Source organism: Triticum dicoccoides, chromosome 6A, assembly GCF_002162155.2.
Source record: "Triticum dicoccoides isolate Atlit2015 ecotype Zavitan chromosome 6A, WEW_v2.0, whole genome shotgun sequence".
NCBI classification, from domain to species: domain Eukaryota; kingdom Viridiplantae; phylum Streptophyta; class Magnoliopsida; order Poales; family Poaceae; genus Triticum; species Triticum dicoccoides.
The window spans coordinates 20734755-20750844 of record NC_041390.1 but is presented as its reverse complement, the minus strand read 5'-3'; the positions used below and the strand labels follow the sequence as shown (position 1 = coordinate 20750844).

General features: G+C 43.9%; 1 pseudogene; it reads left to right on the top strand.

The window, feature by feature from the left end:
• Positions 1-1967: 1967 nt before the first annotated feature.
• On the top strand, positions 1968-3043 carry LOC119318771 (annotated as a pseudogene).
• Positions 3044-16090: the final 13047 nt, after the last annotated feature.

Here is a 16090-nt window from a genome sequence, read left to right as displayed (position 1 = left end):
GTATGTAGTAATGAATAGTACTTTTCGTAGTCCGAATATCACTATTTGATTGTTCTAATTTTAATGACAATCCAAGCCTAAATGTATGTTCTTGTTGAGTGGATCAAACATGGCCCATTCTGACCATCCTTAAAGTATAGTTGTTCTACACTGGTTAGCTGCCTGTTAAATAGTAATATGTAGTAGAATTGGAGATTGTATGTCTCCCTACCCAGGAACCATGTCCATCCATGCATTTGGTTATTCTTCCGCTAAAAATGTAAGCTAATTTCTGTTTGCGGGCATTAACACCGCAAAAGGCTGTCAAATTAGCATGAAGTTTCTTTTGTTTTGCTCTGATGCACTTCTAATAGACAACCGAATTATATTATCTTAAATTATTATGAGTTTTTTTTATGTTGGCGACGCATTCTAATTACGCAAATATGGAGACACTCTACAATATGCTACTCCCCCATTGGAGAATACAAGGTGTATTGATTTCCGTGCAAGTCAACCGTTTGTTTGAATGTTTGACCAAGATCATAGAGTAAAATAAAAATATCTGCAATACCTAATAAATAAAATATAAAAGTACTTTTTGAGATACCAAATGATATAAATTTTGCATTGTGGATATTGATATATTTTTCTAAAAACTCAGTCAAACATGCACTCGTTTGATTTTTGAAAAAACAAATACATCTTTGTATAGAAGAACGGAGGGAGTAGTTTTTACTTTCAATATCATTCCACCAAAGATTCAAACAAACATATATTTATATTATTTTCATGGTTTAATTATATCATGCTTCATAAATCCTTCTCCAATACAATGCTACAAAGTACCGCCGCAAAGCGTCGGGTGTCATCTAGTATCTCTAACAATTACAACCAGATTCACCATGTAGCTAGAAATTTTCTAGTGATGACCTTGGCTATGGGTCGGTCCACTACTTCAGCATTTTGTAATTAATCCAGGGTATACGCAGAAGAGCACTTTTAAGATGGCACCTCTTACCTCCTAGCTAGTAGGGAAGAGAAATACTTAATCTGAATTATCGACTCATTAAGGGTGCATTTGACCACGCATAATATTTTAAAACTTCTTGTCAAAAAAGAAATGTTAAATGATTTTTTAACCTCACTTTTCACTATGTTTAAAGGAAATTCATGAATTAGTTTATTTTCTTGAATATATCTGGCATGCATGGCTTCCATATATAATAGTCGTGTTTTATTACTGGATACTGTTTTTTTACCAAATATTCATGGGTGGCTTACAAAAATAATAGGCATCCCTTATTAGTGGATACGTTTCTCATTATGTTGAAAGAAAATTCATGATTTTTTTTATTTCGCTTCCATATGTAACAGGCACGCATGGCTGCCATATACAATAGCCATGCCTTATTATTAGATAACACTTTTGCCAAATATTCATGGGTGGCTTACATATATAACATGCATGCCTTATTAGTGGATAGCATTTTTCACTATCTTCAAAGGAAACTCATGAAATTGTTTTATTTTACTTCCATATATGGCAGGCACGCATGGCTTCCATATATAATAGTCATGCCTTATTTACTTGATAACATTCCTAATAAATATTCATGGGTGGCTTACAGATATAATAGGCATGCCTTATTAGTGGATAAAATATTTCCTTTATCTATTCAATCATAATTTTCCAAGAGATATGTACCATGTTTCAATCACCCGCAAAAAAAAAAAGCACCATGTTTCAATGACAGAATAATTTATTTCCTTATTTGTGAAATAAAGCGAAAAGTCCATATTAACCCTAAAAAAATTGTTCTCCATATCTTTACCTTCCAAGAGGTAATATACTTGCCATCAGATGGCGCGAAATGGATTTATCATAGGCAGAAACTGCGCGTGCGCCAACAGGATTCTGCTATATAAGGAGGACTAAATCTACCAACAACACCCACGCTACCCCCAAGAGCTGCCTAGGGCTTACAATGGCAAGGGCAATTGCAACGATACTACTCATGGCTATCGTGCTTGTTGCCGCGATGCAAGCGGTGAGCTCCGTGGACATCACGGACACGGACTTGGCGTCGGAGAAGTCCCTGTGGGCACTGTACGATCGCTGGTGCGAGCATCGATCACAGTGTCGCACGCGGCCTCGGCGAAAAGGCCCGGCGCTTCAGCGTGTTTAAGGAGAACGCTCGCATGGTCCACAAATTCAACCATGGTGGCGCTCCCTACAAGCTGAGCCTCAACCTCTTTGGTGACATGACCGATGAAGAGGTCGACGACGGATACGGTCGCTGCTCCAGCCCCTTGCCAAACAGTGCGAAGCAGAGCCAAGACCGGGTCACACACGGCGTCCTTGCCGCGCGTGACAACTACCCAATGTACGTGGACTGGCGCATGACAGGGTACGACCAACGCCCGTCGGCGGTGACAAACGTGAAGATGCAGAGAGGGTGTGGGGCTTGTTGGGCCTTCGCGGCGACAGCCGCAGTGGAAGGCATCAATTCCATCAGGACGAGGAAGCTGGTGTCGTTGTCTGCGCAGCAGCTCATAGACTGCGACAAAGAAAGTGGCGGTTGTAAAGGCGGCAACCCGGTATTGGCCTTCAAGTACATGATCGACCACGGAGGAATCTCGACGGAGGCCGACTACCCGTACTTTGCCGATGACCACGGCTACTGCTTGGTGCCAAAACGAAAGGACCCTATCATCACCATCGACGGCTTCAAAGAGGTGCCGCCAAAAGACGAGGTTGCGTTGCTGCAGGCGGTGGCGGCCCAACCCGTCGTTGTGGGGATTGACACGAAGACATTCCGGCGCTATGGAGGAGGCGTCTTTGTTGGTCCCTGTGGGACGAATCAGACCCACTCAATGACGGTGGTGGGTTACGGCACCACAGATGAGACTGACCCCATAGATTATTGGATCATAAAGAACTCGTGGGGGCCAAAATGGGGTGAAGACGACTACATCGGCATGACGCTGAGGCGTGAACGGTGGCACCGAGGGCTTATGCGGCATCCTGATGGGAGGAGCGTCGTACCCAGTGAAAAATTAAGAAAGACGGGAATGATATCATGAAAATAATGTTGGCAGTCTAAATGAAAAGCAAACTGTTGCGCATGTGTAACCATGTGATTAACATTCAACGCACACCTAGACTTATTATTGTTTTTTCTCCATTTTTATTTTAGGGGTGCGTCTTTTCTATTTGATCGTCACCGCACGCTCCGCCAGCCCAACGTGCCGCTGTTCCAAAACCTACTATTAACTGATCCTTAATTCTCGCCCCAATTTTATTTCTGCTTCTCACCGTGCGATTCGTCTCCTTCCGTTCCTTTCCTCCCAGATCACCTCAACGGCATGCCTCCCCAGCGGCTCGCACTCCGGCTCCATCAGTGGCAGGGGCGCCTGCTCACCATGCTGCTCCCCAGACCAAAAAAGCAGGCAGAAAACTTAATCCAAAGTTCCAAATTCGTGCAGGCCTGGCGTATGTCAGCGTTCGTTTACCTGGCGAATTGTTTCTCCCTCTTCCTACTTGGTTTCACTCTGCGTACTGTGTCAGATCTTCTGTTTCAGTATGCTGCACTCCCCGTCTTGCTATTGATTACTTACTGATTTGGGCAAATAATTAGGGTTAACTGGTGATGATGCATTTGGAAAGACAGATGCTACCCGATGCCACCGTTCCAATCAAAAGCTCACATATCCGACTCTTGTTTCTCCTTATTCCCAAATTATTTATAGGTGTAAGATTCAATACGTGAGGTACAAATTATTCCTTGATGGTAAGATTCAAATGCATGTGGTTCTTTTGTACGCACATTTCATTGGGACCGAAAGGCCCTGGTGAGTTTAAGATAAGATGTCCCTACTAGCCTACTCTCATATCACAATTTATTATTTCTTCCACCGCAGGTTTGTCATATGACAGTATTGATGCAGTCTCTCAACATTGCCATGTTACCAAAGGTACTAACATGTCTGTTCTCAACCTATTTGGTGTTGGACCCATGGTTTGTGTTTACTAGATGATGCCCCGCGCATTGCGGCAGGATTTGGTATGAAATAAAATATGCATGTATGCCTCACTTGTCATTCATAGAACACTCGAGTGTTCTCTATGAGCGGCATGCATGCGTTAAATTTATTTTCTCTTAATCAAAACACTCATAGACTGACAGTTACTACATGCATTTGCATGCATGCACCAGTTACTACATGTGGTTGACGCAGCATCTCTCAGTGTGTAGATCGGACGCATATTATTGAATGACCTACTATATCCAATGGCTAAATTAATTTGAGTGATGTGGCTTAAGGAGAAGTGAGAGAATTCCTAATAGTGGGGCTAGCTATTTAGATATAGAAGATTAGATACTGTGCTCTTAATGATGGACGTGTCGTACAACGGAAGTAATATGTCATCCGTTGAGTAGGAAACCAAAGGAATTTGTTAAGTTCTCTTCAAAAAATGAAGCAACAATAGCATTTGAGAAGATAAACGATGAGGTAAAATATGCCTCATAGCATCCGTGCATTTGAGAAGATAAACAATAGCATTTGTGATTCTTTTCCTTATGCAGTAATGATAACATAGTTTTTACACATACTCCCTCCATTCCACAATGTAGTGTGCCCGTGCTTTGCGAGCTTGAAATTTGACTATAAATTTAACCAACGAGACTGACTGGGGCAGGAACAAAAATTATACGACCGAATTATATCAAAAATATGAATTCAGTGCTATAATTTTTGCTCTCGCCATAGTCCGTCTCGTCTGTTAAATTTACGGTCAAATTTGGATCCGGAAAATGCGGGCGCACTACATTATGGAATGGAGAGAGTATAATGTTTTCAGCTCCTTCATGGAAGAAACCACTAACAGTCCTAACCATAGGGCATGATCATTTGGGGCAATTTGGTCCATAGGATTGGAAGGTAATAGCTAGATTAATTTTTCATGAATCAGAAACCCCCCAAAACAAATAAAATTAATACTTGAATAAACAAGACACTAAAATCTTTCAGCAAAAAAAATTGATGGCTCAACTAAGGTGGTGTTTGGTTCTCTAGTCCTAGAACTTTTTCTAGTCCGAACTAAAAGGTCCCTGGTCCCTAAAAAATCCTCCTATTTGTTTTCAGAGACCAAAAAGTTCCTAGTCCCTTATTAAAGGTTATTAAATGACTATGTTATCCTTAGTATATAGAAAAAAAAAACAATCAAACAACACCATGGGGTGGCGGGCCAATGGTGCATGGAGGGGCATTGTTGAAAAAGTCCTAAAAAGACTCTCCTTGAGAGTCTTCTTCATTTAGTCCCAAATGCCTAGTTTAGTCCCTAAAAAGTCCCTCCCGTATAATAAAAAAGTCTCTAAGAGAGACTTTTTCTAGTCCCTACATAAAAAATTACCTGGAAACAAACACCCCCTAATAGCCTTTGTTATCTTAAGTGAGGTCAAGAAAGACACAAAGTGTGGCCCGTGGTCATCCAGATCGGTGAGGAAGTGGAGGGTTTGCACGAGAAGCAAGGGACGTAGTAGAGGGATGGCGCCGGAGAAGGAGTTCGGCGGGACATAGGGCGTTGCAAGCTCCAATCTGGGAGTGGGAGCTAGGCGGCGGGCTGAGCAATGATCTAGGAAGGCAGGCTCTATCAATTCAATTGTGGCAAGGATCGTTGGAGGCACACCACGTTGATCCCACAAGGAGGAAGTTGGATCTGGTGCAGCAAGGTGGTCCGTCAATGGAGGCGGTGGTGGCGTGTTCAGGGCTCACAGCCGTGGACGCGCCACCAGCGGGAAGTGGCGCTGCATGGGTCAGTTCTATATGGAACATGCAGAATGAAGTTTTATCGCACACGAGCCAACTAAGATCACTATTAAGGTGGAGGTAACGACAACGTACCCCCAATGACCTGCCAGCACTGTGGAGAAGTTAATGACGTTGACGAAATCATCCGACACCCGCAACTAGGTTAGACCAACTATAATGGGGCGACCCATTTCGTCCGTCCATGTTTATTTGGGTCTGCGTAGACAAAAACGACTGCCCAATGCAGAGACCCGTTTTCATTTTGCGTCCGTTTTGTGTCCGTGCAGACCCATTTCTGTTTTAAATTTGGGACACATTTAGGTCGGCGGCGGACACAAAGCGGACGTTTTGTTTGCTCTCCTCGTCCGACTCTACCCACTGCATGCGCTGTGTGGCCCACATGTCATCCAACCACCCAGCCCATCTCTCTCCTCCCTTCCTCTCTCTTCTCCCACCCACCCTGCTCCAGACCACCAATTGGGACAGTGTCGGAGAAGGGCCGGAGCCGGGGCAGCGCCGGAGAAGGGCGCGGGCTGCTGCTCTTCTCGCCATGCTCGCCAAGACGGCCTTCTTCCTCGTCGCCATGCTCGCCAAGACGGCCTTCTTCCTCGTCGCCATGCTCGCCTCGCTGCTGCTCGTCGTGCTCCTAGACCTCGCCCTCCCGCCCATGCTCCTTTCCGCCCAGCTCCGGCTGTTGCTCCGCTATGCCGTCCGCCTCCGGTTAGTCTCGGTCGCTGCCGACTCCACGCCATCCGTCCAAGCCTTGCCTCTGTTCCAACTGCATGCATGCCACCGCTTGTGCCCGAGCTCCCCTGGGGTGTGCCCGGCTCCTGCGATTCTTCTACCCGAGCCGCGCTGCTGCGGGTCGCCTCCACCGACCGGGCAGGTCTCCGCCCGCATCCCGGACTCCTCCGTCTGCGTCGGCTTGGCCGATTGCTGCTCCGCGCCGCGCACCCGGACGCCGACTGCCGCGCCTCGCCGCTCCGGTCTGCTCCGCTCCCGCACGCGGACGCCGAGTCCTGCGCCTAGTCGCTCCGGCTGCTCCGAACTCGGCCTGCCGGCTGTGCCGCCCTGCCGCCTGCTGGCTCCGCGCCGGCTTCTGCCCGCCGCGCCCGCCTGCGCCCTCCTGCGCCGGCTCCCATGACCGGGCCCAGCGTCCTCCCGCGCGCCGGCTTCATTCGCTGCCTTGCGCCCCCCCGGCTCCGCCGGCCCCGCTTGCCGTCTCGCCTGGCCGGCTTCCATGGTCCTGCTGTCCCTGTCGCTCGCGGTCGCACACCTCGCCGTCGCGTACCGGGCTAGTTGCCGCGAGCGCCGCCGCTTGCTCGCCCCTCTCCCATCCGGCACTCGTCTCCGCTGCCTGCTACATGTTCGATAAAATGCCAGGGCGGACATGGCAAAAATGCGTCAGGCCATCCGTTGGGCGCACCTGCAGACCCAAATCAAAAAGCGGACGCGGCTGTCTGTTTCGCCGACCCAAACAGACAAAAAGCAGACAAAATGCATGTCCGTTTGGGTCGGCCCGTTGGAGTTGCCCTTATACATCACAGGTTCTTTCAAAAAAAGGTTATACCTCATAGTTATGAGAGTTCCTCCATGCAAAGTTTCACCCAATCTAACATTGAAGATTACGACGCCTCCAAGCTACTTATCCACATGTCCCGAAGTAGCAACACCACCACAATTTTAGGGGATTTAGCATATCTGGCACCTCCAGGCTGCTTGCCCCCCTCCTTCAAGGCACGGGTAGGCGTCGTGGTGGAACCTTCCTGGATGTAATTAAAGGAACAATTACATAACGGTATGCAACCTTACGCAATGTTCTAGAACTTCCTTGTACCTTCGGAAACCCTTCCGCTTATAAACGGAACACTCCAAGACTTCCTTGAACATTTTGGAAACCCTCCTAAACAGTTCTGGAAACCTTATCCCTCAATCTCCATTAGACCCTAGCATTCTAAATATCACTAAACATTACGTGTGTGGCCTTATAGGCTCGAACTCATGTGGACATGTCCAGAACACCTTCCGATCAACAATTATCAGTGGGGTGTGGAGACCCATAATAGTTCCTAGATATCATCGAATTTCTTTATTGTGTGAATCTTTTATCACCACATAAAATTCCTTTCCTCTCATGATATGTTACACAACCTAACGTGAGACTTTGACAATATACTTGTGATTAACTCCTTGATCACTACACCTAGTTAGCCCCATAACCAGTTTGTACTCTTTTCTGATTTCGATATTTTGGTATTGACCAACTCATTAGTCACAATACCTGGTCAGGCAATGCTGGGTACCTTAATACCGAGTGGACCCAAAGTGTATCTCTCCATCACGACAGGGAAAAACCTAATGTTGGCTTATCTAGCACCATGACCTACTTTCCGGTGTACCCAAGGGTCATTTTTATAATCACTAAGCTATGGAGTAACATTTGATGACCTCAAAGTAACCATTTGGTATCCGGGTCTACGATATTATCATGTTATAAGGATGCAACCAAATGTTAACACTTTAAGATACTTAAAACGTATTGACGGCGTGATCTCGCAGTATCTCATAAGGTGAGTCTATCCAACACCATTGTTACCCTAACAATGTTCTCTAATTATTGTTGGCATCCTTGTTACATTAAATATGCTCATGGTTAGGAAAACAGGACCATCAACAATACATGATCTAGTCTAGAGGCCACACTAGAAACCTGCTTGTTATATATCATTCTACACATCCAATTAAGTTTCCCTTTAAAACTCGTTGATACGCCTCCAACGTATCTATAATTTATGAAGTATTCATGCTGTTATTTTATCATTCTTGGATGTTTTACAATCATTTTATAGCAACTTTATATCATTTTTTGGGACTAACCTATTGACCCAATGCCCAGTGCCACTTCCTGTTTTTTGCTTGTTTTTTACATCGCAGGAAATCGATATCAAACGGAGTCCAAACACCGCAAAACTTGTTGGAGATTTTTTATGGACCATAACACCCAAGATCTGCCAGAGCAGCACCTGGGCGGGTGCCCCGAGGGGGGCACAACCCACCATGGTGCGCCCAGGTGGGTTGTGCCCACCTCGGTGGCCTCCCGCACCCCCTCTTTACCCTATAAATTCACAAATATTCCAAAACCCTTCGGGGTTAACCTAGATCAAAAGTTCCGCCGCCGCAAGGCTCTGTAGCCACCGAAAATCAATCTAGACCCGTTCCGGCACCCTGCTGGAGGAGGGGGGATCATCACTGGTGGCCATCTTCATCATCCCGGCGGCCACCACGACGAGGAGGGAGTAGTCTTCCCTCGGGGCTGAGGGTTTGTACCAGTAGTCTTCTCTCTCTCTCTCTCTCTCTCTCTCTCTCTCTCTCTCTCTCTCTCTCTCGTGTCCTTGAGATGTCACGATCTTGATGTATCACGGGGTTTGTTAATATAGTCGGATCATATGGTGTTTTCCCCTCTTTATCTTGTTGTGATGAATTGAGCTTTTCCCTTTGAGATTCCGTTGTTATTGGATTGAATACTTTTTATGGATTTGAGAACACTTGATATATGTCTTGCAATTGAATACTCATGGTGACAATGGGGTATCGTATTGATTCACTTGATATATGTTTTGGCACTCAACTCGCGGATTCCCGAGGTGACATTGGGGTAATCTATGCATAGGGGTTGATGCATGTTTTTGTCTTCGTTTATCCGATAGAAATCTTGGGGCACTCTTTGAAGTTCTTTGTGTTGGATTGAGTATTATGAATATGAATTTGCTTTGGTGTTATTTTAGTACGAACTCTAGGATAGATCGAATGGAAAGAATAGCTTTGTGTTATTTTAGTACGGACTCTTGAATAGATTGAACAGAAATAATAGCTTTGAGGTGGTTTCGTACCCTACAAACAATTTATTTTATGTTCTCCGCTAGATAGGAACTTTGGAGTGATTCTTCATCGCACTTTGAGGTGGTTATATGATCTAGTTATATTAGCATTGTTGAGAGACTGCACTAGTGAAAGTATGGACCCTAGGCCTTGTTTTCAAGCATTGCAATACCGTTTTTGTGCCCGTTTACCATTTGCTACCTTGCTGTTTTTATTTATTCAGATTATAAAAATATATTTCTACCATCCATATACCACTTGTATCACCATCTCTTCGCCAAACTAGTGCACCTATAAAATTTTCCATTTATTGGGTGTATTGGGGACACAAGAGATTTCTTGTATTTGGTTGCAGGGTTGTTTGAGAGAGACCATCTTCATCCTACGCCTCTCACAGATTGATAAACCTTAGGTCATCCACTTGAGGGAAAATTGCTACTGTCCTACAAAACTCTGTGTTTGGAGACCCAACATGTGTCTACAAGAATATTTGTATTGTTTCCATTAAGGGTGAAAAGATGGGGTTTATTCATGCGTGAGTTTACTAGGTGTTACTTCATTCTTTATGAACTTAATACTCTAGATGCATGCTAGATAGCGGTCGATATTATGGAGTAATAGTAGTAGATGCAGGCAGGAGTCAGTCTACTTGTCTCGGACGTGATGCTTATATACATGATCATTGCCCTGGATATTGTCATGATTAGCTGCTTTTCTATCAATTGCCCAACAGTAGTTGGTTACTGATAACCCACAAGTATAGGGGATCGCAGCGGTTATCGATAAGTAAGAGTGTCAAACCGAACGAGGAGTTAAAGATAGAACAAATATTCCCTCAAGTTCTATCGACCACCGATACAACTCTACGTATGCTTGATGTTCGCTTTACCTAGAACAAGTATGAAACTAGAAGTACTTTATACGTGTTTTCGGAAAGGCTTGCACGAAAGTAAAGAGCACAAAAATAAAACTAGGGGCTGTTAAGGTAAAGAAGCAACTAAAGTAAATATATCGAGTGTGGAAAAGTGGTGGTAGGAGTTGCGAAATTGTCCCTTAAGAAATTGACTACTTTACTAGACCGATAGCAAGTATTATGTGGGAGAGGCCACTGCTAGCATGTCATCCCTTACTTGGAATTCTATGCATTTATGATTGGAACTATTAGCAAGCATCCGCAACTACTAATGTTCATTAAGGTAAAACCCAACCGTAGCATTAAGATATATTGGTCCCCCTTCAATCCCGTATGCATCAATTTCTATGCTAGGTTGAAGCTTCTGTCACTCTTGCCCTCCAATACATAGTCCTATCAACATACAACTAACCCTATGGTGTGATCCACGTGCGTGCTCATATGATGGGCACCAAAGGACAGCAACATAACCACAAGCAAATTAACTCAATCATAGCAATTCATCAACCACCGATAGGACAACAAAAATCTACTCAGACATCATAGTATGGCAACACAACATTGGATAATAATATGAAGCATAAAGTACCATGTTCAAGTAGAGGGTACAGCGGGTTGCGGGAGAGTGGACCGATGTAGATAGAGGGGGGAAGGTGATGGAGATGTTGGTGAAGATGGCGGAGGTGTTGGTGTAGATCGCGGTGTTTCGGCGCCACCAGAGAAGAGGGGAAGAGGGGCCCCCTTCTTCCTTGACCTCCTCCCTAGATGGGAGAAGGGTTTTCCCTCTAGTCCTTGGCCTCCATGGCATGGGAGGGGCAAGAGCCCCTCCGAGATTGGATCTATCTCGCTGTTTCTCTCTGGTTCTGCATTCTTAGATTCTTCCCTTTCACCGTTCCTTATATTCCTGGAGATCCGTAACTCCGATTGGGCTGAAATTTTAACACGATCTCTATCCGGATATTAGCTTTCTTGCGGCAAAAGAAGGGCATCAACCACCTTATGGGGTGGCCACGAGGGTCAAGGGCGCGCCTGCCTCCCTAGGGCACGCCCCCTACCTCGTGGGCCCCTCGAGCATCATCTCGCGTGGATTCTTCTTCCCAAAAATCATATATATTCCAAAAAAAAATCTCCGTCAGTTTTTATTCCGTTTGGGTTCCGTTTGATATGGATATTCTGCGAAACAAAAAACATGCAACAAACAGGAACTGGCACTGGGCACTGGATCAATATGTTAGTCCCAAAAATAGTATAAAAAGTTGCCAAAAGTATATGAAAGTTGAATAATATTGGCATGGAACAATCAAAAATTATAGATACGACGGAGACGTATCAGTTACCCACCGTATGCTATTTTCAAGAGAGAAGCCTCTAGGGAAAACTATAGCCCCCGGCTCTACTTTTATCATATACCAAGAACCCAAAAATACCTTGATGCACTTTCTTTCTTTATTTTATTTTGTATTTTGTCATGTCTATCTATCAAACACAGCATAATTTAACCTTGCACGTAACCGTCGAGGGATTGACAACCCCTTGTTCGCGTTGGGTTGCGATGATTTGTTGTTTGTGTGCAGGTGCTGTTAATGAGGTGTTGCTTGGTTCTCCTACTGGATTGATAACCTTGGTTCTTAACTAAGTCAAATACTTATCTCTAATGTACTGCATCATCCTCTCTTCTTCGGAGAAATCCCGACGCAGCTCACAAGTAGCAAGCATGACAAGGTTATATGATTTTGTAGGGATAACATTCTTTAAATTAATATTTTGAAAGTCATGATTGCTTGTTGGTATGTCTTATTATTATTATTGTTGTTGTTGTTGTTGTTGTTGTTGTTGTTGTTGTTGTTGTCGTTTTTTATGTGAAATTCTAGACTATTTTTTTGAATCATTCGGATATGAATATTCATGCCACAAAAGAAACATTACATTGATGAACATGTTAGGTCACATTCCACATTAAAATTATGTTTTCGTCATTTATCTACTCAAGGACGAGCATGAATTAAGCTTGGAGATGATTGATACATCACCAACATATCTACAGTTCTTGACTGTTCCATGCTATTATAGTATCAATCATGGATGGTTATTATGCATTTATATGTCATTATATATCACTTTTTTACTAACCTATTAACTTAGTGCGTAGTGCTAGTTGCAGTTTTTGCTTGTTTTTGGTTTTCCAGAATATTAATACCAAACGAAGTCCAAATGCCAAGAAACTCTTTAGAGATTTGTTTCTGAATAAAAGGACACTAGAAGCTTCTAGAGAGGTCCAGAAGACGAAGGAGATGGCCACGAGCCAGCAGGGTGTGCCTAGGGGGGTAGGCGCGCCCTGGTGCCTCATGGGCCCACCTTTGGTCCGTTTGAGCTAATTCCACCTCTATAAATTCTCTAAAATCGGGAAATCGATAGAGAGACTCACTAAATACTTTTTCTGCCACCACAAGTTTCTGTTCTCGAGAGATCCCATCTGGAGACCTTTTCCGACACTCTGCCAGAGGTGGGATTAACCACGAAGGGGATCTAAATTAACCTTGTTGCCCTTCTGATGATGTCTGAGTAATTTACCGCAGACCAACATGTCCATAGCTAGTAGTTAGATGGCTTCTCCTCTCTTTAATATTCAATACAATGTTCTACTTGATGCTCTTGGAGTTCTATTCAATGTAATCAATTTTTGCGGTGTGTTTGTTGGGATCCAGTGAATTGTGAGTTTATGATCTAATTATCTATGATTATGACTCTTTTATGCATGATACGATCTATTGATTTCGTACGTCTTCACAATCCGACCGATCCAAGTACCTAACGCATGGCACCTCTGAGTTCTGCACACGTTCAACTCAATGACGTCCCGCGAGCTCCGATCTAGCAAAGCTTCACGGGAGAGTTTCGTCAGCACGACGGCGTGGCGACGGTGATGATGATGCTACCGACACAGGGCTTCGCCTAAGCACCACTACGATATAATCGATGTGGATTATGGTGGAGAGGGGCACCGCACACTGCTAAGAGATTAATGATCAATTGTGTATCTATGGGGTGCCCCCTGGCCACGTATATAAAGGAGTGGAGGAGGGGGAGAGGGCCGGCCCCTATGGCGCGCCCTGGAGGAGTCCTACTCCCACCAGGAGTAGGATTCCTCCCCTTCCAAGTAGTAGGAGTAGGAGACAAGGAAGGGGAAGAGGGAAGAGAAGGAAGGAGGGGGCGCCGCCATCCCCTTAGTCCAATTCGGACTAGTAATTGGGGGGGGCATGGCCTGCCTCTCTTTCTCCCCTAAAGCCCAATAAGGCCCATATACTTCTTCCCCCGTATTCCCGTAACTCCCCGGTACTTCGAAAAATACTTGAACCTTTCGAAACCTTTCTGATGTCCGAATATAGTCATCCAATATATCGATCTTTATGTCTCGACCATTTCGAGACTCCTCGTCATGTCCCCGATCTCATCCAGGACTCCGAACTACCTTCGGTACATCAAAACACATAAACTCATAATACAAATTGTCACCAAGCTTTAAGTGTGCGGACCCTACAGGTTCGAGAACTATGTAGACATGACCGAGACACGTCTCTAGTCAATAAGCAATAGCGGAACCTGGATGCTCATATCGGCTCCCACATATTCTACGAAGATCTTTATCGGTCAAACCGCATAAAAACATATGTTGTTCCCTTTGTCATCGGTATGTTACTTGCCCGAGATTCGATCGTCGGTATCTCAATGGCTAGTTCAATCTCGTTACCGGCAAGTCTCTTTACTCGTTCCGTAATACATCATCCCGCAACTAACTCATTAGTTACAATTCTTGCAAGTCTTATAGTGATGTGTATTACCGAGTGGGCCTAGAGATACCTCTCCGATAATCGGAGTGAGAAATCCTAATCTCGAAATATGCCAACCCAACAAGTACCTTTGGTGACACCTATAGAGTACCTTTATAATCACCCAGTTACATTGTGACGTTTGGTAGCACAAAAAGTTTTCCTCCTGTAAACGGGAGTTGCATAATCTCATAGTCATAGGAACATGTATAAGTCATGAAGAAAGCAATAGCAACATACTAAACGATCAAGTGCTAAGCTAACGGAATGGGTCAAGTCAATCACATCATTCTCCTAATGATGTGATCCCGTTAATCAGATGACAACTCATGTCTACGGTTAGGAAACTTAACCATCTTTGATTAACGAGCTAGTCAAGTAGAGGCATACTAGTGACACTATGTTTGTCTATGTATTCACACATGTATTATGTTTCCGGTTAATACAATTCTAGCATGAATAATAAACATTTATCATGAAATAAGGAAATAAATAATAACTTTATTATTGCCTCTAGGGCATACTTCCTTCAGTCTCCCACTTGCACTAGATTCAATAATCTAGTTCACATCGCCATGTGATTTAACACCAACAGTTCACATCACCATGTGATTAACACCCATAGTTCACATCGTCATGTGACCAACACCCAAAGGGTTTACTAGAGTCAATAATCTAGTTCACATCACTATGTGATTAACACCCAAAGAGTACTAAGGTGTGATCATGTTTTGCTTGTGAGAGAAGTTTAGTCTATGGGTCTGCCACATTCAGATCCGTATGTATTTTGCAAATTGCTATGTCAACAATGCTTTGCACGGAGCTACTCTTGCTAATTGCTCCCACTTTCAAAATGTATCCAGATTGAGACTTAGAGTCATCTAGATCGATGTAAAAAGCTTGCATCGACATAACTCTTTACGACGAACTCTTTTATCACCTACATAATCGAGAAATATTTCCTTAGTCCTATAAGGATAATTTTGACCGCTGTCCAGTGATCTACTCCTAGATCACCATTGTACTCCCTTGCTAGAAAAATGCTAAGGTATACAATAGGACTAGTAAACAACATAGCATACTTTATAGAACCTATGACTGAGGCATAGGGAATGACTTTTCATTCTCTTTCTATTTTCTGCCGTGGTCGGGTTTTGAGTCTTTACTCAACTTCACACCTTGCAACACAAGCAAGAACTCCTTCTTTGACTGTTCCATTTTGAACTACTTCAAAATCTTGTCAAGATATGTACTCATTGAAAAAACTTATCAAGCGTCTTGATCTATCTCTATAGATCTTGATGCTCAATGTGTAAGCAGCTTCATCGAGGTCTTTCTTGGAAAAACTCTTTTCAGCCACTCCTTTATGCTTTCCAGAATATTCTACATTATTTCTGATCAACAATATGTCATTCACATATACTTATCAGAAATGTTGTAGTACTCCCACTCACTTTCTTGTAAATACAGGCTTCACTGCAAGTCTGTATAAAACCATATGCTTTGATCACTTTATCAAAGTATATATTCCAACTCCGAGTTGCTTGCACCAGTCCATAGATGGATCGCTGGAGCTTGCTCACTTTGTTACACATTTAGGATCGACAAAACCTTCTGGTTGCATCATATACAACTCTTCTTTAAGAAATCCATTAAGTAATGTAGTTTTGACATC